We start from the raw sequence: 21,395 nt of genomic DNA, 5'->3' as shown, positions 1-21,395 counted from the left end.
TGATGGTAGCTGCAATGTAAAACTGATTTATACCTCAAATATGCACAATTTTCAAACAAAACATAGATTTATTGTATAACATGTTATAAGACTGTCATCTGATGAAGCTGTTTCTTGGTTAGTTTGGTTGGTTCTTGGTTAGTTAGGTTGGCTTTGTGCATGCTACCTGTGCTGTGAAAAATGTCTGTCCTTTTTTGTATTTGGTGGTGAGCTAACATAAATATATGTGGTGTTTTCGCTGTAAAACATTTTTAAAATCGGACATGTTGACTGGATTCACAAGATGTGTATCTTTCATTTGCTGTATTGGACTTGTTAATGTGTAAAAGTTAAATTTTTCTCTAAAATATTTTTTGAATTTTGCGCTCTGCCTTTTCAGTGGAATGTGGGAGGAGTTCCGCTAGCGGAACCCCGGTGCCAGAAAGGTTAAAAAAACATGTCAATACTTTGCCCCTTGATAACCAGCACCCCCCTGTATGTTGTAAAAGCGTTACATGGTCGCTGCCCATATCCTTGCACAGTATCCTTGCACAGAAAATACACAACATTTCAGAGACCTTGCTTCAAATAAGTTAACTATTTTCACTGTAGTGTCCAAAATGTCTTTCAAGCTGTCAGGCATTCCCTTGGCAGCAAGAGCCTCTCGTGGATGCTGCAGTGTACCCAGGTGGCCTAGGGAGCAACTGCTTGCACGCGTTACCACTCCACTGTCTCCCTGTCATGGCTTTTGAGCCATCTGTACAGATACCAACATGAGCAGCAGCAGCTATGTTTGGCAACATAAGGACCATTAGTGGAATTCCCGTGAGAGAGTAACGATTAATGTGATTGGATGTTAATTATTTAACTAGGCTACCTGTATTTGACATTGTGTGCTTATTTTGCTGAACACTAGATGGTTTCATTTTATTTTTGGCAGTGAAACGAGGGTATTTAGGCAAGAAAAAAAACTCACCCAAATGTATAGACCCGTTGGAGAATATAAATGGACTGTTTGAAAATGTGAGAATGAAAAAAAAAGGGAATCACATTTTTATTTGGCGTACCCCCGACGGCATTGCGCATACCCTTGGGGGTTAGGGTCCCGACGAACAGTTATTGTGCTGACGCTGATGCCAGAGGCATTGTGGCCAACCACTTTGCAGCTGAGCCGTTGTTGCTCCTAGACGTTTCAACTTCACAATTACAGTACAGTTGACAGTGGCAGTTCAAGCAGGGCAGACTGACTTGTTGGAAAGGTGGCATCCTATGACAGTGTCACGTTGAAAGTCACTGAGATCTCCAGTAACGTCATTCTACTGCCAATTTTAAGGGATGTTTACATCATTTTGTATATATAGTGTATTTGTGTCAGCAGCATAAAAATGTAAGTTCAGTCTACATTTTCAGATTGGTATCCGAAACCCTGGTAATAAATGTGAATGTAGATGTGTAGTAGATATAAATTATGTTTTTAAATTCACAATCATTAAAAAATTTCTCTGAACTTTTCAATCAACTTGCTTCTCTTTGTATGTCTCAATGTAATATTATTTAATGAAAGAAATTACAAAATAACCTGCTTGTCCTGCAATAAATTAAACTTCTCTCAACTGCGTTACCAACTCCAGCCAATAGAGGGCGATGTGCGTCTTGCAGGCGAAGCTGCTGGTGTGACGTATAATCTAGCGGACGGGACGCTTCTTCAACAACAGCTAGTCAAGCCTCCTCGGTAACTTGCTAGCCAACATAGCCTAAACATTACAGCTCTTTAGACACTTTCTGTGTATATTAGCCTCTGTGTTTCAAGCAAACATGTTGTATAGCTAGTTGCCGCATTTAATTTAATTGTACGTTGCTAGTCAGCTAGCTGGCTTGCTAAATTAGCGCAGCACTATTGCTAACTAGCTAGCTAATATCCGACCATGAACTCACTAAACTACTCCTCCCCTGCTAAACAAAAGGTGGTCGGATGGACGGAGAAAGAAGCTCTCGTGAAAGAGGAGAAGGAAGAGGAGGCTGTTACAGTGAAACAAGTAGAGGATGAGACTGTTACATTGAAAGAAGTTACAGTGAAAAAAGAGGAAGAAGCTTTCAGAGTGAAAGAAGAGGATGTTACTGAAGAAGAAAAGGAAGAGGACATGTTTGGATTGAAGGAGGAGGGGGAGATTACTGTCACATTGGAGGAGGAGACAGGAGATCTGATTAACACCAGTGAGTATTGTCTTAAAAACAGAGGCACAGCCTCCGCTGTTGATGAATCAATGTGTGGTTTTTAAGGTGCGTTCTACTGACGTTCTACACTTGGATATGTTGGTCTGTACTGTAGGAATCATTAAAGCTACAAAGAATGGAGGCCACCAACAGAACGTTAGTAATGGATAAAATGCTTCCTATATCTCTACATGCAGTGATTCGTTCAGTTTAAATACTCAACATCCCATAGACTCAGTAAGTCCCAAATAAAATGTCGCTTTTCTTCTGGTTTAATATATCTCGAAATTAATTTGCCGGTTGGGTCACATCCAATTGATAAAACTGAAGGTTTTATGAATTTTAAGTACAGCAGCTTTGTTTACAAATTGTAGGTCAGATTTCTCAAGGTAATTATGACGCCAAAGGCCTATTGATAGAACGTGCACGAGAGAAGCTATCCTTCTGATCCATCCACGACTAGGGCAACACATCAACAATACAAGTAACTAACTACATCCCCCTCATTGCAAACGAGACTCGTTATAAATGGGAGTTGAGTGATACAAAATAAAAGTGGTAATTTAGCTGACAAATGCGTGTCGTATCAAATCAAATTAAATTTTATTTGTCACATACACGTGGTTAGCAGATGTTAATGTGAGTGTAGCGAAATGCTTGTGCTTCTAGTTCCGACAATGCAGTAATAACCAACGATTAATCTAACCTAACAATTTCACAATAATTACCTTATACACACAAGTGTAAATGAATGAAGAATATGTACATAAAAAAAATATATGACTGAGTGATGGTATAGAACGGCATAGGCAAGATGCAGTAGATGGTATCGAGTACAGTATATACACATGAGATGAGTAATGTAGGGTATGTAAACAGATAAAAGTGGCATTGTTTAAAGTGGCTAGTGATACATTACATCAAGATTTTTATTTTACCTTTATTTAACTAGGCAAGTCAGTAAAGAACAAATTCTTATTTTCAATGACGGCTTATGAACAAACATATAAAAGTGTCATTGTTTAAAGTGGCTAGTGATACATTACATCAAGATGGCAAGATGCAGTAGATGGTATACAGTACAGTATATACATATGAGATGAGTAATGTAGGGTATGTAAACATTATATGAAGTGGCATTGTTTAAAGTGGCTAGTGATACATTTTTTACATCAATTTTTCCATTATTAAAGTGGCTGGATTTGAGTCAGTATGTTGGCAGCAGCCACTCAATGTTAGTGATGGCTGTTTAACAGTCTGATGGCCTTGAGATAGAAGCTGTTTTTCAGTCTCGGTCCCTGCTTTGATGCACCTGTACTGACCTCACCTTCTGGATGATAGCAGGGTGAACAGGCAGTGGCTCGAGTGGTTGTTGTCCTTGATGATCTTTTTGGCCTTAAAGCATAAGTTTTATTTATATTAATCTGTGTTTTTAACACAATTATGTTTACGTATCTCCTAGTTAACTTAAACGTAATTTGCTTGTTAAATGTACTAATTCGTTCAGATTAATGTAAGATTTAGGCTAGTCGCTAATGCTAACTAGCTATCATCTCCGACCATGAGCTCACTAAGTTACTCTCCCCTTGCTAAAAAAGAGGTCTGCTGGACAGAGAAAGAAGCTCTGGGGCAGAACATTTTCGTGAAAGATGAAGAAGAGGAGGATATTACAGTGAAAGGAGAGGAAGAACCCTTAAGAATTAAAAAGGAGAAAGAGGGGGGTGTTATAATGAAAGAAGAGAAAGAGCTTTTTGGAGTGGAAGAGGAGATAGAGGCTGTAACAGTGAAAGAGGAGGAGGTAGAAGCTTTCCGAATAACAAAGGAGGAAGAGGAGGATATCACATTGAAAGAAGAGAAAGAACCTTTTGGAGTGAAAGAGGAAGAGGAGGATAGCTCAATAAAAGAGGAAGACATTTTGCGAGTGAAAGAGGTGGAGGAAGAAGAGGAGACAAGAGATCTTAACACCAGTGAGTATTGTCTTAAAATTAGGGGCACAAACTCTGCAGTTGTTGAACTAACGTGTCATTTTTTACGAGGCTTTCCACGGAAGTTATAAACGTTGAATATGTTGTTCAGGGGTGCGCTCAGTCCAAGAGAACAGTTTTCAACATCTAATTAAAAGGTGTGATTGGTGACCCAGAGATTTATTGTATGGTGTGTGCTGCCCAAGTTTTTGCGATTTCACACCAAAGGAGAATTTCGTTTGGTTTTTTTTACAACCAAATATCTATTATTGATGTAAATGGCATATTGTAGAAGGGTCCAGACACACACATGTTTAGCATCACATGTGTGTGTCTGGACAATAACATGTTTAGCATCACATGTGTGTGTCTGGACAATAACATGTTTAGCATCACATGTGTGTGTCTGGACAATAACATGTTTAGCATCTCCAGGCTTCCACGGTTACAACCTTTGAAACATCTAAGTAAAAAAATATATATATATTAACCATCACAATAAAATCCATTATTTATTTAGTTGTGGTAGGGCTATAAACCTGGGAATATCTTAGAAATCAGACGTGTGCTGCATGATGTGACTCTACAACGAGGGTTTGGCATGCGCTCTGATTCTTGCGCTTCCCGTCGAGGGAGGGAGACAATTGCATTGATGCTTTGCTTGTGTGCATGTTATGTTGATATCAAATCAATGGAAGATGATGGACACTTAAATGGCCTTCTCTCGTTTGGTTATTAAGCCACGGAAGAAGATTAGCCAGCAGTTAAAGCGTACATGTTTCTGCGACGGTAGGCCTACACTGTCTGGGGTGGAAAGGTAGGACCTACTCTGTCTGGGGTGGAAAGGTAGGTCTACACTGTCTGGGGTGGAAAGGTAGGCCTACACTGTCTGGGGTGGAAAGGTAGGTCTACACTGTCTGGGGTGGAAAGGTAGGCCTACACTGTCTGGGGTGGAAAGGTAGGACCTACTCTGTCTGGGGTGGAAAGGTAGGCCTACACTCTCTGGGGTGGAAAGGTAGACCTAAACTGTCTGGGGTGGAAAGGTAGGGCCTACACTGTCTGGGGTGGAAAGGTAGGCCTACACTGTCTGGGGTGGAAAGGTAGGCCTACACTGTCTGGTGTGGAAAGGTAGGCCTACACTGTCTGGGGTGGAAAGGTAGGACCTACTCTGTCTGGGGTGGAAAGGTAGGACCTACTCTGTCTGGGGTGGAAAGGTAGGCCTACACTGTCTGGGGTAGAAAGGTAGGACCTACTCTGTCTGGGGTGGAAAGGTAGGACTACGCTGTCTGGGGCGGAAAGGTAGGCCTACACTGTCTGGGGTAGAAAGGTAGGCTACACTGTCTGGGGTGGAAAGGTAGGCTACACTGTCTGGGGTGGAAAGGTAGGACATACTCTGTCTGGGGTGGAAAGGTAGACCTACACTGTCTGGGGTGGAAAGGTAGGGCCTACACTGTCTGGGGTGGAAAGGTAGGGCCTACACTGTCTGGGGTGGAAAGGTAGGCCTACACTGTCTGGGGTGGAAAGGTAGGACCTACTCTGTCTGGGGTGGAAAGGTAGGACCTACACTGTCTGGGGTGGAAAGGTAGGCCTACACTGTCTGGGGTAGAAAGGTAGGACCTACTCTGTCTGGGGTAGAAAGGTAGGACCTACTCTGTCTGGGGTGGAAAGGTAGACCTACACTGTCTGGGGTGGAAAGGTAGGACTACACTGTCTGGCGTGGAAAGGTAGGACTACACTGTCTGGGGTGGAAAGGTAGGCCTTCTCTGTCTGGGGTGGAAAGGTAGGCCTACTCTGTCTGGGGTGGAAAGGTAGACCTACACTGTCTGGGGTGGAAAGGTAGGACCTACTCTGTCTGGGGTGGAAAGGTAGACCTACACGGTCTGGGGTGGAAAGGTAGGACCTACACTGTCTGGCGTGGAAAGGTAGGGCCTACACTGTCTGGGGTGGAAAGGTAGGCCTACTCTGTCTGGGGTGGAAAGGTAGGCCTACACTGTCTGGGGTGGAAAGGTTGGGCCTACACTGTCTGGGGTGGAAAGGTAGGCCTACTCTGTCTGGGGTTGGAAAGTGTTCAGATTCCTGGGGACAGGGACTGTTTCGTTGCTAACAAGACAATGATTTGGATTGGAGAAATATGATAGGCCTGTGTGTTCATCCTTTCTCTGTCTATTGTTAGCCTGTAATTTCGGTCATTTGTGTGGTATTAGAAAGTTTGTGCTAATATGTAAAATGTTGACCTGCAAATATGATGATAAGCAATGCTTTTACTATAAAGGAAATATTTCCACCACTTACTCTTGTCCACGAATCCACAACCTTCTGGCCCTGTGCACTATTAAAGTTCCTGCGTTGCCGTGTAATGCTTACATGACGAAGAACAGTTTCTTAAACGGCCTATCTAGAGCTCTGGTCTGTCCAAGAAGTGACTGTAAATGGTACACATGTTCTCTGCTATTTACTTTGTTTTAATTATTATTTTGGGTACACTTTTTCTTCTTCAATTAATCACTGAGGGTTTAGGTTAAATGTATTTAGCTGAAGAGAGCCATCAATTTTCATTTCAGAGAGTTCCGTTTTTGTCCATGTAATCCTTATCATAAATAAGGTTCACTCCCTAACCATCATAATGGGTTTGGTTAGCTAGCCAATTTAGCTAGCTAGTTTCTTCTACTATATTAGCATCTGAATTCGAATTATTTTGAGTGTAATGCAGTTGATTGGTGACAATGGTATGAACAAATATTCGGCATTATAACTTGATTATAACCCCGAATAAACGTGGAATGTCATGTATATTTAGACTTCAGTTGGACTTGCTAATTGCTAACGTTTTCCAGTGGGGCATTGCATGCTGGGAGTTGCAATGCAGTCTGGGAGTCGTAGTTTAACTGGTTATAGTATAAAATGGTGGACTTTTCAGAACGCAGTTAGCTGCGCTTGTATTATATCAATTCTATGGTGGTGGTCTATTTGCTTCCCACCAGGGATGAGGCCGAACTCGGTTGAGTGAAGGCACGATCAGTGTCAGGTGGCTTCAGCTGGGCAAACGGGTTTGGGTTATGGCGAGGAAGGAAACTACAATGCAGATGGGGGGAAAATGTTATACTTTAGATTTATATTGTTGATGGGAGGGGAGACGGGCATTTATGTCCTCAGCAATGTATTTTGTCCAGTAGGTTCTGGTCGGTAAGTGTCCCAATTTGGTACCAACTGAGAAACCTTGTGAAGGATTATTGGAATGTTGAAGAGCTTGTGGAGAGGTTGATTGTTCCAACATTATTTTATATATTTTTTAATATCCAGGAAATTTTCCATACACACCAAAAGCTTATTTCTCTCAAGTTTTGTGCACAAATTTTACATCCCTGTTAGTGAGCATTTCTATTTGGCCAAGATAATCCATCCACCTGACAGGTGTGGCATATCAAGAAGCTGATTAAACAGCATGATCATTACACAGGTGCACCTTGTGCTGGGAACAATAAAAGGCCGCCCAAAAATATGTTGTTTTTTGTCACACAACACAATGCAACAGATGTCTCAAGTTTGAGGGAGCGTGCAATTGGCATGCTGACTGCAGGAATGTCCACCAGAGCTGTTGCCAGATAATTTAATGTAATTTCTCTACCATAAGCCGCCTCAAACATCATTTAGAGAATTAGGCCTGAGAATTCAATTGTATTTATTTTTGGGGGTATTTGACGGTGTTTTATGTTTATGCGTAATAAAAGTCTACATTTGCTTTGAGTAGTGCGTGACCCTAGGGTGGCAACACATACATTCTAAATTCTAAATGGTCTTTATGAGTAGTATTGTGATCCTAGAATGTATGTGTTGCCACCCTAAGTGATTTCAATGGGTCTTGCTCCATTCAGATTGTTTGATACTGTTCAACTCAACTTCAACCCATGCACTCATTTGAGATCATTTCCACACTGCTACATAGGGCTGCACGATATGGGCAAACAATCTAGGCCTTATTTTTAACCAAATGATTTGACTTTGCGATTTAGAGCAAAACACTTGGGTGAATTGTTGAAATCATGGAAATAGAATGATTATTCTAATTATATAGTTAGAATATAATAGTGGGCACTGAATACAGTGTTTTAACATGACAACAAATGAAAATGCCAGGGAGGAGTTATTGTGACAGGGAAGGAACCAAAGTGTTGATAAGTGTTTCCTACGGGATTCTATCATCTTTGACTACATTAAATGTAACATATTCTTGCTTTGATTTAGAAGATACTGTTGCACAAACAACATCCTGATTTAGGTCTGCACCATCACTGTTATTATCAGGCTGTATAGCTAATTACGTTTGCTGTAACTCAGAACATTTATTAGCTGTACTGCATTAGCAGCATTAGCGCATTAGCATTGCATTAGCAGCATTAGCGCATTAGCATTGCATTAGCGGCTAACAATTAGCAGCTAACAAGATTTAGGCCCAATTTGCTAGGACAAGACAAACTAGCTGTTTGCAGATGTAACACAAACTGATAGTATAATTATAGAACACTAGTGGATTTGTATTAAGAAGCAAAGTGGAAATAGCATCGTTGTCATCAACATTGTTGCATGTGCTGCAGTGACGATGCAGACTGAACGCAAGTGTCTCGTGGTCGAGCAACAACAAATGTGAGTGACGGGGGCGGGGCTAGGTCTGTGTGGAAAATGGCATAGAGAGAGAGAGCAAAGAGCGATGACACGTTACACACACAGAGTATTCGATTTAACAAACCAAACATTTCAAATACCGTTAAAGAAGCTAAAGTAAAAACCCAAACCGGTCCGTGCGTCAAATACGGTATACCGCCCAGCCCTAATGTCGCCTACATTTCCTGATTGGGTTGAGAATTGTGTTGCTACTTCTGTGAACGTCTGAACATTGCATCTAAAAAAATAAGCTGCTCATATTGAGGACGTTGTAAACACTGTGTTAAATGTTTCTGTAAACTGTCCAACGCTGACTGTTGTGTCAATCGGAACTAGACGTTCTAATCAAGTGTGCTAATCACACCGGTTTGAGCTGCAGGGATTCGACTGTAGAACGATCCTCGTGTTTATACACCTCAAAGGGTTAAAGGAGATACGTCTGGATTTTTATCAATGAAGCCCTTCATCTACTTCCCCAGTCAGATGATCTCATGGAGACTATTTTTATGTCTCTGTGTCCAGTAGGAAGGAAGTTAGAGGTAGTTTCGCAAGCCAATGGTAACTAGCGTTTGCACAACGATCTAGACTTCCTGCAATTCATCTGCTAACGCGAGTTAGCAACTTCCTTAAAACCGCATGCAGCGATATAAAAATGATATCCACGAGTTCATCTGACTCTGGGGGAAATAGAAAAAGGGCCTCATTGCATGTCGAATAAACTTCTCAAACTAACTATAGAATCAATTTTTCCGATGTTGTTATCCTAAATATTCAATAACGTTCCAACCGGAGAAATCCTTTGTGTCTGTAGAAATAATGGAACGCAAGTCGATATCATTTGGAATGCGCTTGACCAGGACCTGGCTCTCTGCCAGACCAATGACTGAAACACCTCCCATCCGGCTCAACATCCCCGTAGAAGCTTCATTCAACGTTCTACAGACTGTTGACATCTAGTGGAAGGCGTAGGAAGTGCAAACAGATCCATATCCCACGGGGATTTCAATAGGTGATGAGTTGAAAATCGACCAGCCTCAGAATTCCCACTTCCTGTTTGGGTTTTTGCCTGCCATATGAGTTCTGCTATACTCACAAACATCATTCAACCCGTTTTAGAAACTTTAGAGTGTTTTCTATCCAATAGTAATAATAATTTGCATATATTAGCATCTGGGACAGAGTAGGAGGCAGTTCACTTATGGCATGCTATTCATCCAAAGTGAAAATGCTGCCCCCTATCCTTAAAAAGTTCAATAACCTGAAAAATGATGAGCTAACACTGTATATAATAAGCCTTCTCACTGTTCCCAGTGTTGAAATACATTTTTCTCATTAGGGTCACCAAAATAACACGAGGACACTCTCAGTAGAGAAAGCCTACCATTGCTGTGTGTGGAAAGAGTTTTGCCTCATCAATATACATCAAATCAAATCAAGTTTATTTTATATAGCCCTTCGTACATCAGCTAATATCTCGAAGTGCTGTACAGAAACCCAGCCTAAAACCCCAAACAGCAAGTAATGCAGGTGTAGAACCACGGCGGCTAGGAAAAACTCCCTAGAAAGGCCAAAACCTAGGAAGAAACCGAGAGGAACCAGGCTATGAGGGGTGGCCAGTCCTCTTCTGGGTGTGCCGGGTGGAGATTATAACAGAACATGGCCAAGATGTTCAAAATGTTCATAAATGTCAGTTGGCTATTCATAGCCGATCATTAAGAGTTGAAAACAGCAGGTCTGGGACAGGTAGCACGTCCGGTGGATAGGTCAGGGTTCCATAACCGCAGGCAGAACAGTTGAAACTGGAACAGCAGCAAGGCCAGGTGGACTGGGGACAGCAAGGAGTCATCATGCCCGGTAGTCCTGACGCATGGTCCTAGGGCTCAGGTCCTCCGAGAGAGAGAAAGAAAGAGAGAAGGAGAGAATTAGAGAGAGCATACTTAAATTCACACAGAACACTGGATAAGACAGGAGAAGTACTTCAGATATAACCAACTGACCCTACCTGAAAGAACATAAAATAATACACGCTGGAGTGAAACCTTACCACTGCTCCCATTGTGTAAAAGAGCTTTAAGAATGTATATTATATGAAAGTGCATTAGCACAGACACTAAGGATGCCTCTTCCACCGCTCAGCAACTGAAAGAGCATGAAATAATACACAAGATAATTTAGTGATGGTCCCAGTGTGGAAAGAGATATAGTTCATCATGGTTTTAGAACCATTTATATGTGAAATAAAATCTATTGAAGCCAGTTTGTGTGTAGAAATTGTATTAAAACTGACCACAGTACTTAAGTGACAGTCTTTCTGTAATGTAGTTACAATGACATCATAATCCAGTCTGTTGGTACATTAGGAGAGGAGTTGGATCTTAAAAAGGCCCAGCGCCTCAAAAAAAACTAAGTATTTTGTTTATGTTTTTTTGTGCGTTCTCTGTTAAAGCATGTGGGCTGAGCAGAGATATTTATGTATGTAATGTATATAATAACTATGTATTCATACCATGACTCTCCTATTCCATGGAATGCCCATTGTCCTCATGACAAGTCTGCTGAATAGTTTTATCTGGTTCTTCAATGATAGATGGATGCACTCTACTGTAAGTCGCTCTGGATAAGAGCGTCTGCTAAATGACTCAAATGTAAATGGAACTGGTTCTTCAATGATAGATGGATGCACTCTACTGTAAGTCGCTCTGGATAAGAGCGTCTGCTAAATGACTCAAATGTCAAATGTAAATGGAACTGGTTCTTCAATGATAGATGGAACTGACAAGGTTAACTTTGATTCTATACCAACCAAATCAAATCGAACGTATTGCCTGCAATGTGCATGGGCTTCATGATGGGGGGGGGAAAGGATATGGTTCTTCAAGAGATTATCAGCAGATATGGTTTTCCTACAAGAGTTTTACATAGAGAAAAAGGAGAAATGTAATATTTAAAGAGGAGTTGGGTTGGAGAGGCCTATGCTGCCACCTACTGTAGTAACAGCAGAGGTGTGGACATCCTGATAAATAAGAATAAACTCATTTCATTTCAAAGTTTACATACATTCCAGAAGGCATTTCTGCCAAAAAATACACAAATATTTGTTGGTACTTTTCTCATCAATGTTCTTGAAAAAAGTTGTACTTAAACTTGTAAATGGAAATCAATCAATCCTCTATCGGTAAAACAACGGAAAGGTCAAATGCTTTATCTAAATGTTGAAAGTGGGTAAGCGACGGAGAGAAAACAAAATGGTGCTGTTTGAGGACATATTTGTGAAGAGTGATGCAGCGCTGGAGATGCGGGGGGAGGGGGGCAGGTGTGATGGAGTTGATGTTTGAGTAGAGTGATGCGGCGCTGGGGATGGGGGGGGTGATGGAGTTGATGTTTGAGTAGAGTGATGCGGGCGCTGGAGATGGGGGGGAGGGGGGGGGGTGATGGAGTTGATGTTTGAGTAGAGTGATGCGGCGCTGGAGATGGGGGGGGGGTGTGATGGAGTTGATGTTTGAGTAGAGTGATGCGGGCGCTGGAGATGGGGGGGGTGATGGAGTTGATGTTTGAGTAGAGTGATGCGGGCGCTGGAGATGGGGGGGAGGGGGGGGGTGATGGAGTTGATGTTTGAGTAGAGTGATGCGGCGCTGGAGATGGGGGGGGGGGGGTGGTGATGGAGTTGATGTTTGAGTAGAGTGATGCGGCGCTGGAGATGGGGGGGTGTGATAGAGTTGATGTTTGAGTAGAGTGATGCGGTGCTGGAGATGGGGGGGGTGTGATGGAGTTGATGTTTGAGTAGAGTGATGCGGTGCTGGAGATGGGGGGGGGGGGGTGTGATGGAGTTGATGTTTGAGTAGAGTGATGCGGGCGCTGGAGATGGGGGGGTGATGGAGTTGATGTTTGAGTAGAGTGATGCGGGCGCTGGAGATGGGGGGGAGGGGGGGTGTGATGGAGTTGATGTTTGAGTAGAGTGATGCGGCGCTGGAGATGGGGGGGGGGGGGTGTATGGAGTTGATGTTTGAGTAGAGTGATGCGGGCGCTGGAGATGGGGGGGGGGGGTGATGGAGTTGATGTTTGAGTAGAGTGATGCGGGCGCTGGAGATGGGGGGGAGGGGGGGGTGATGGAGTTGATGTTTGAGTAGAGTGATGCGGCGCTGGAGATGGGGGGGGGGGGGGTGGTGATGGAGTTGATGTTTGAGTAGAGTGATGCGGCGCTGGAGATGGGGGGGGGGGGTGTGATGGAGTTGATGTTTGAGTAGAGTGATGCGGCGCTGGAGATGGGGGGGGTGTGATGGAGTTGATGTTTGAGTAGAGTGATGCGGTGCTGGAGAGGGGGGGGTGTGATGGAGTTGATGTTTGAGTAGAGTGATGCGGGGGGGAGGGGGGGGTGTGATGGAGTTGATGTTTGAGTAGAGTGATGCGGCGCTGGAGATGGGGGGGGGGGGTGTGATGGAGTTGATGTTTGAGTAGAGTGATGCGGCGCTGGAGATGGGGGGGGGGGTGGTGATGGAGTTGATGTTTGAGTAGAGTGATGCGGCGCTGGAGATGGGGGGGAGGGGGGGGTGTGTGATGGAGTTGATGTTTGAGTAGAGTGATGCGGCGCTGGAGATGGGGGGGGGGGTGATGGAGTTGATGTTTGAGTAGAGTGATGCGGGCGCTGGAGATGGGGGGGGGGGGGGGGGGTGATGGAGTTGATGTTTGAGTAGAGTGATGCGGGCGCTGGAGATGGGGGGGGGGGTGATGGAGTTGATGTTTGAGTAGAGTGATGCGGGCGCTGGAGATGGGGGGGAGGGGGGGCAGGTGTGATGGAGTTGATGTTTGAGTAGAGTGATGCGGGTGCTGGAGATGGGGGGGGAGGGGGGGGTGTGATGGAGTTGATGTTTGAGTAGAGTGATGTGGTGCTGGAGATGGGGGGGGAGGGGGGGGTGATGGAGTTGATGTTTGAGTAGAGTGATGCGGCGCTGGAGATGGGGATGGGGGATGGGGGTGTGATGGAGTTGATGTTTGAGTAGAGTGATGCGGCGTTGGAGATGGGGGGGAGGGGGGGGGTGATGGAGTTGATGTTTGTGTGATGTCATTTATGTATTGTTTTTTAAGATAAAATCTGCTATTGAAACGATGACATCACTCACTTTCCTGTCAGATCTGGACCCCGAACAGTTTATTATTGATTCAGGCCAGTAGATTTCAGTTGGCGCTGAACCTAGTCTGCCATTGGGAAATGTACCTGAATGTTGAACCCTGTGTGCAATGCTAATGTCTTCTGGTGTAGGGTCTATATGTCTACCACTTCCTGTAGCCGTTAGCGATGCTAATGTCTTCTGGTGTAGGGTCTATATGTCTACCACTCCGTATAGCCGTTAGCGATGCTAATGTCTTCTGGTGTAGGGTCTATATGTCTACCACTCCGTGTAGCAGTTAGCGATGCTAATGTCTTCTGGTGTATCGGTCTATATGTCTACCACTCCGTGTAGCCGTTAGCGATGCTAATGTCTTCTGGTGTATCGGTCTATATGTCTACCACTTCGTGTAGCCGTTAGCGATGCTAATGTCTTCAGGTAGACTGAAAGGCAATTACAAGGTAACTACAAAGTAGGCTATGCCTACCTGGCAGAATTGTGATTATTTGCATCGATGTGCTTACTGTCACTGTTCTGGTTGTCTCACCTAGCTACCTTAAGATGGATGCACTAACTGCAAGTTGTTCTGGATATTGACAATACTATTCCCTTAAAGCCACACAGTGTAAAATACATGGGTCATGTAAACAATGGACCACATGCATCACATGCTAAGAGCACTTGACTGTAAGTCTCTCTGGATAAGAGGGTCTGCTAAATGACTAAAATGACAAATGTATGTGGAGATTTCATTCAGGTCTCCCTGTTTTAACCACTCTGTTTGTCTTTGGCAGAAGAGAGACCAGGCTCAGAGGAACCGGAGACGTCTGAACCAGCGAGACTACACCACTGTTCCCAGTGTGGAAAGAGTTATACCCGAGTATGGAATCTGAGAAAGCATGAGATGACACACACGGGGGAGAAGCTTTTCCAATGCTCCTAGTGTGAAAATAGATTTTCCCTATCAAGGAACCTGAAATCACATGAGAGAACGCACACAGGGGAAAAGCCTTATCACTGCTCTCAGTGTGGAAAGAGTTTTACACGGTTAGGGAGCCTAAAAATACATGAGAGAATACACACAGGAGACAAGCCTTACCAATGCTTCCAGTGTGGAAAGAGATTTATCCAGTCAACACACCTGAACGAGCATAAGAGAACACACACAGGAGAAAAGCCATTCCAATGTTCTCAGTGTGGAAAGACATTTTCACGATCAGGGGACCTTAAATCTCATGAGAGAACACACACAGGGGAAAAGCCTTATCACTGCTCCCATTGTAAAAGTAGTTTTAGCTGGTTAGGGCAACTGAACGAGCATGAGAGAACACACACAGGAGTGAAGCCTTACCACTGTTCCCAGTGTGAAAAGAGTTTTACACGGTTGGGGTCCCTTAAATCACATATGATATACACACACACAGGAGATAAGCCCTATCATTGCTCCCAGTGTAAAAATACGTATTCATCATTAGGGGACATGAAAAAGCATGAGAGAATACACTCTGTAGAGAGGCCTTTCCACTGCTCTCAGTGTGGAAAGGCATTCATCCAGTCATGGCATCTGGAAGCACATAAAATAATACACGCAAGAGAGAAGCCATTCCAATGCTTGCAGTGTGGAAAGAGTTATACCCGGTTAGGGAATTTGAAAACGCATGAGATGACACACACAGGAGAGAAGCCTTTCCAATGCCGTCAGTGTGGAAGTCGTTTTACCAGATTAGGGAACCTGAAAACACATGAGGTGACACATAAAGGACGGTAGCCTGACCTCTGCTCCCAGTGTGAAAAGGGTTTTGTTCAGTTAAGGGTCTTGGAAGAGCATGACAAAATACATACACAGGAGAAGACATACCACTGAAATCACGAGAGAAAATTGCGAAATGTAGATTTCTGCCTAAATAGAAGTAACTGCTATTCATGTGTAATTACATGATTCTGACATGCCAAAACTTGGTATATTTGGAAAGAAGACATCTGGGTGATTATGAAGAAATTATTAGAAGATAGATAGGAGTTACATAGTTCAGAATGCAAAAGATCAAGCACACACAAAATGTTTTTTTTTGTTTTTGTTTTGGCCCCTGTACAAAAGGTAAGATCCATGGCCATCTTGCGAAAGGATGACACGCAAATCCGTGAAGCGCTCCTCATTTTCCTCACACGTCGAGAAACTGGAACCAAACAGAGAAGATTGACCGGAGGAATAAATTGGGATGACACGCAAATCCGTGAAGCGCTCCTCATTTTCCTCACACGTCGAGAAACTGGAACCAAACAGAGAAGATTGACCGGAGGAATAAATTGCCCATCCCATTCTTCTCAGTCTAAGGAGGAGGGGAATTGCTGGCTGAGAGAAGCTCGGTCTACAGTAGAATGAAGCGTTCCTTATTTTGAATTGGGGAGTGAGACAAGGTTGCAGTCTGAGACCAACTTTATTCAACATTTTGAAAATGAATTGGGGAGTTAGGCACGGTTGCAGGCTGAGTTCAACTTTATTCAAAGTTTAGAAATGAATTGGCGAGTGAGACAAGGTTGCACTCTGAGTCCAACTTTATTCAATGTATACAAATGAATTGGAGAGAGAGACAGGGTTTAAAACTTCTTCAGGCTGCAGGGTGAATATTGAAAAAACTGGAAAATATGTGCACATTTTCAAACGGCCTCTTAAGAAATTTTTGATTTTACAATATGCATATATTTACTACTGTTGGATAGATAACAGTCTATAGTTTCTAAAAACGTTTGAATTATTTCTCTAAGTGGAACAGTTCTATTTTTACAGCCATTTTCCCAGCCGAATTGAGATTTCCAAAATGCGATGTGTCTCTTTAAGACCTTGTCTATACAAGGTCATGACACTTAGGACCGTAGAAACACGTCATACGCCTTCATCTGGGTGTAATGCGGAAGTGAGAGTTGAAAGCAGTCGAATATCTCTTCCATGGACTGAATACCACATCTTCTTGTGAGACCTGCGCAGTTAAAAAAAATTCCGGGCGCGAGGCAGAATCTGGACTCGGCTCATGCAAGACGCTCGTTTAAGGTGAATATGACCTCTAGATACGATATTATTTGATACATGTCACAAAATCATCCTAAAGTATGTTTTTTCAATATACTTTAATTATATTATTGCAATTTATTCTGGACTTTAGACGTGATGCTTTGGAAGAATTTTTTGAAGACAGAAAGATTAGCGCCGCACGACCGTTGTGCTTGCTAACCAAAGAGGGAAATATTTCGTTCTGGAACCCAACTAAAGACTGTACTGGACATTGGACCCCGTTACAACATTCTGATGGAATATCAACAAAGATAAGGACCCAATTTGGGATGCTTTTTCATATATCTGTCGAACTGTGCTATGCTAACTGTGCTATGCTAGCGCTTGACTAGAATCAATGCTGCCGTATGCTAGCTTATGTTGTTAGCTAATATAACGATATATTGTGTTTTCGCTGTAAAACACTTCAAAAATCGGAAATATTGGCTCTATTCACACGATATTTGTCTTTCATTAGCTATCCACCATATGTTTTTCTGAAATGTTTTATGAGGTGTAATTAGTAGTTGACGTTGGTGTCTGTATTTTCTCTGGCTACTCCCGTCTGATTTCAGACTGTAGCTATGCTGTAGCAATGATGGGAGCAGTACTGTAAAACTGATTTATAGCTAAAATATGCACATTTTATGAACAAAACATAGATTTATTGTGTAACATGTTATAGGACTGTCATCTGAGGTAGTTTTTTTTAGGTTCTTTAGGTTGGTTTTAGGTTATTTCGGTTGGCTTGTGCATGCTACTTGAATCATAATTCATACATCATAATCATAATCATACGTGTCTGTCCACTTTTGTATTTGGTGGTGAGCTAACATAAATATATGTGGTGTTTTCTCTGTAAAACATTTAAAAAATCGGACATGTTGGCTGGATTCACAAGATGTTTATCTTTCAAATGCTGTATTGGACTTGTTAATGTGTGAAAGTTAAATATTTTTAAAAAATAGATTTTGAATTTCGCGCCCTGCAGCTGTTGTCATTTTCGTTCCGACGTCGGGCTTGCAGCCCAAACAGGTTAAATTTTAGTCCAGCTGTATTAAACATAACAAACTTGAATGTCACAACATTTAAACAGACATCAAAGTCAGACTCAGACTCTCTCTCTCTCCCTCTACTAATTGGGGAGTTAGTTATACGTATCTTTGGCCAGGCCATGTTGCAGAAAACGGGGGAAGGGTGGGAAGTGGTCGGGGCAGGGGAACAAAGACTTGGGGAGGAGCAACTAAAAGCAGCAGGTGAGGGGTTAGAGACCAAGAGCCCTGTGAATCATAAAAGGCTTCGTTTTTAACCTGTTAAAGCTGGGGGCGCTGTTGTCACTATTTATGGTAATCGTGTAATTTTTGAAACGGCTTCCTACAAAATTCTTGATCGTACAATATGCATATTATTATTATTGGATAGAAAACAGTCTATAGTTTCTATAGGAGTTGAAATTTTGTCTCTAAGTGGAACAGAACCCATTCTACAGCAATTTCCCTGACATGGAGTCAGATTTCAGAAATGTTGGCCACTGTTCTGGAGTCCGTTTTAAAGCCAATGTTATTCCTATGAGTATACGGACACTGCTTACGTCTTCCCCTGGATGCCTTTACGTGATGACGATTTGAATGGGGTCGATTGCGCAATCACAGGCACTATAAATTAAAAAACCCTGTAGCTAGTAACTCTTTTGCAGCTGCGTCATGCGCGTGGAGGACACCGACCCGCACCTGTTCCAAGCATTAGTGTTGGGAGTAATCTTTCTCCGGTCATGTTAAGACTCGTTATAGGAGTTAAAAACATCATAAGGTAGTTAATTTAAAGCGTTTTATAGCAATTTATATCCGTTTAGTGCGATTTTGGGACATTTATTTCTGAGACGCTGTGAATCTCTGGGCACGCTTCCAGTTCATCCCGAACGCAGTTGGCATTTCCACATGGCAAGAGGACAGCTTTCCACCAAAAGACGATTAGACCCAAGAAAGGATCCTTTGCCCAAGATACTGATGGAAGAACAGCTCAAAGTAGGACATTTTTATTATGATAAATCGTGTTTCTGTCGAAAAATGTTAGTGGCTTAGGACGCCATGTTTTTTGACGTAGCTTCGCTTGGCGCAAACTGTATTGAAAAGTAAGGATAATTTAAAAAATGTAATTCCGCGATTGTATTAAGAATTAAATTGTCTATCAATCGCTGTCCACCCTATATTTTTTAGTCACGTTTATGAGTATTTATGTATACGAGTAGATCACTGTCTAATATGGCGCACGGACATTTTCTCACCAGCTGGGCTACATTTCTCATTGTCTAACCATGATTTTGGTGGCTAAATATGCACATTTTCGAACAAACTGTATATGTATGTTGTAATGTGATGTTACAGGGGTGTCATCTGAAGAATTCTGAGAAGGTTAGTGAAAAAAATAATATATTTTGGCGATGTTTACGTTATCGCTCTCTTTGGCTAGAATCAATGCTGGGGTAATGTTTGCACATGTGCTATGCTAATATAACGATTTATTGTGTTTTCGCTGTAAGACACTTAGAAAATCTGAAATATTGTCTGTATTCACAGGATCTGTGTCTTTCGATTAGTGTATGCTGTGTATTTTTACGAAATGTTTGATGATTAGTAGTTAGGTAAACACGTTGCTCATTGTAATTATTCTAGTCAATTTGTGACGGTGGGTGCAATTGTAAACTATGCCAGCTACCTGAAATATGCACATTTTTCTAACAAAACCTATCCCATACCATAAATATGTTATCAGACTGTCATCTGATGAGTTTTTTTCTTGGTTAGGGGCTATAAATATCTTAGTTTAGCCGAATTGGTGATAGCTACTGGTGTTGGTGGACAAATAAAAGATGGTGGATTATGCTAATGTGTTTTTAGGTAATAGATTTACATCTTTACATATTGTGTCTTCCCTGTAAAACATTTTAAAAATCGGACATGTTGGCTGGATTCACAAGATCTGTGGCTTTCATTAGCTGTATTGGACTTTAATGTGTGAAAGTTAAATATTTAAAAAAAATATTTTTTTTGAATTTCGCGCTCTGCCTTTTCAGTGGAATGTGGGGGGGGTGTGCCGCTAGCGGCACCCTCATCCTAGACAGGTTAAACTACATTTTAGTCTGAGATCATTCTTTAAAAAATCAAAAGTCAATTCTATTTCAAGTTCTACATCGACAAATAAAGTTTAAACATCACAGCAATATTCTAGGGGTGGTTTTTGAGGGTCTGAAGGTCAGTTTGAACCCTGTTTGACCCCAACCATGACCAGAACCATCAGAGGGGTTGTGTCCTATATATGAGGGCCTCTCCTAGGTTTGTATTGTGCTCGCTTTGGCAGCACATATACTAAAATTGGATCGATACAGAGAAGATTAGCATGGCCCCTGCGAAAGGATGACACGCAAATCCGTGAAGCGCTCCTCATTTTCCTCACACGTCGAGAAACTGGAACCAAACAGAGAAGATTGACCGGAGGAATAAATTGCCCATCCCATTCTTCTCAGTCTAAGGAGGAGGGGAATTGCTGGCTGAGAGAAGCTCGGTCTACAGTAGAATGAAGCGTTCCTTATTTTGAATTGGGGAGTGAGACAAGGTTGCAGTCTGAGACCAACTTTATTCAACATTTTGAAAATGAATTGGGGAGTTAGGCACGGTTGCAGGCTGAGTTCAACTTTATTCAAAGTTTAGAAATGAATTGGCGAGTGAGACAAGGTTGCACTCTGAGTCCAACTTTATTCAATGTATACAAATGAATTGGAGAGAGAGACAGGGTTTAAAACTTCTTCAGGCTGCAGGGTGAATATTGAAAAAACTGGAAAATATGTGCACATTTTCAAACGGCCTCTTAAGAAATTTTTGATTTTACAATATGCATATATTTACTACTGTTGGATAGATAACAGTCTATAGTTTCTAAAAACGTTTGAATTATTTCTCTAAGTGGAACAGTTCTATTTTTACAGCCATTTTCCCAGCCGAATTGAGATTTCCAAAATGCGATGTGTCTCTTTAAGACCTTGTCTATACAAGGTCATGACACTTAGGACCGTAGAAACACGTCATACGCCTTCATCTGGGTGTAATGCGGAAGTGAGAGTTGAAAGCAGTCGAATATCTCTTCCATGGACTGAATACCACATCTTCTTGTGAGACCTGCGCAGTTAAAAAAAATTCCGGGCGCGAGGCAGAATCTGGACTCGGCTCATGCAAGACGCTCGTTTAAGGTGAATATGACCTCTAGATACGATATTATTTGATACATGTCACAAAATCATCCTAAAGTATGTTTTTTCAATATACTTTAATTATATTATTGCAATTTATTCTGGACTTTAGACGTGATGCTTTGGAAGAATTTTTTGAAGACAGAAAGATTAGCGCCGCACGACCGTTGTGCTTGCTAACC

General features: G+C 42.3%; 1 long non-coding RNA gene and 1 other non-coding gene across 2 annotated transcripts; both read left to right on the top strand.

The window, feature by feature from the left end:
* Positions 1–1,675: 1,675 nt before the first annotated feature.
* LOC129848951 (uncharacterized) lies at positions 1,676–20,184 on the top strand. The gene is made up of 2 exons (XR_008758600.1): positions 1,676–2,193; positions 14,716–20,184. It is a non-coding gene; the product is annotated as an uncharacterized LOC129848951 (long non-coding RNA).
* Positions 20,185–20,311: 127 nt separating this feature from the next.
* LOC129848952 (U6 spliceosomal RNA) lies at positions 20,312–20,418 on the top strand. The gene has a single exon (XR_008758601.1). It is a non-coding gene; the product is annotated as a U6 spliceosomal RNA (small nuclear RNA).
* The last annotated feature ends 977 nt before the right edge of the window (positions 20,419–21,395 follow it).

This window comes from Salvelinus fontinalis, unplaced genomic scaffold (genome assembly GCF_029448725.1).
Source record: "Salvelinus fontinalis isolate EN_2023a unplaced genomic scaffold, ASM2944872v1 scaffold_1293, whole genome shotgun sequence".
Lineage (NCBI taxonomy): Eukaryota > Metazoa > Chordata > Actinopteri > Salmoniformes > Salmonidae > Salvelinus > Salvelinus fontinalis.
Note: the sequence above shows the minus strand (reverse complement) of the source record. Positions and strands in the feature narration are given on the sequence as shown.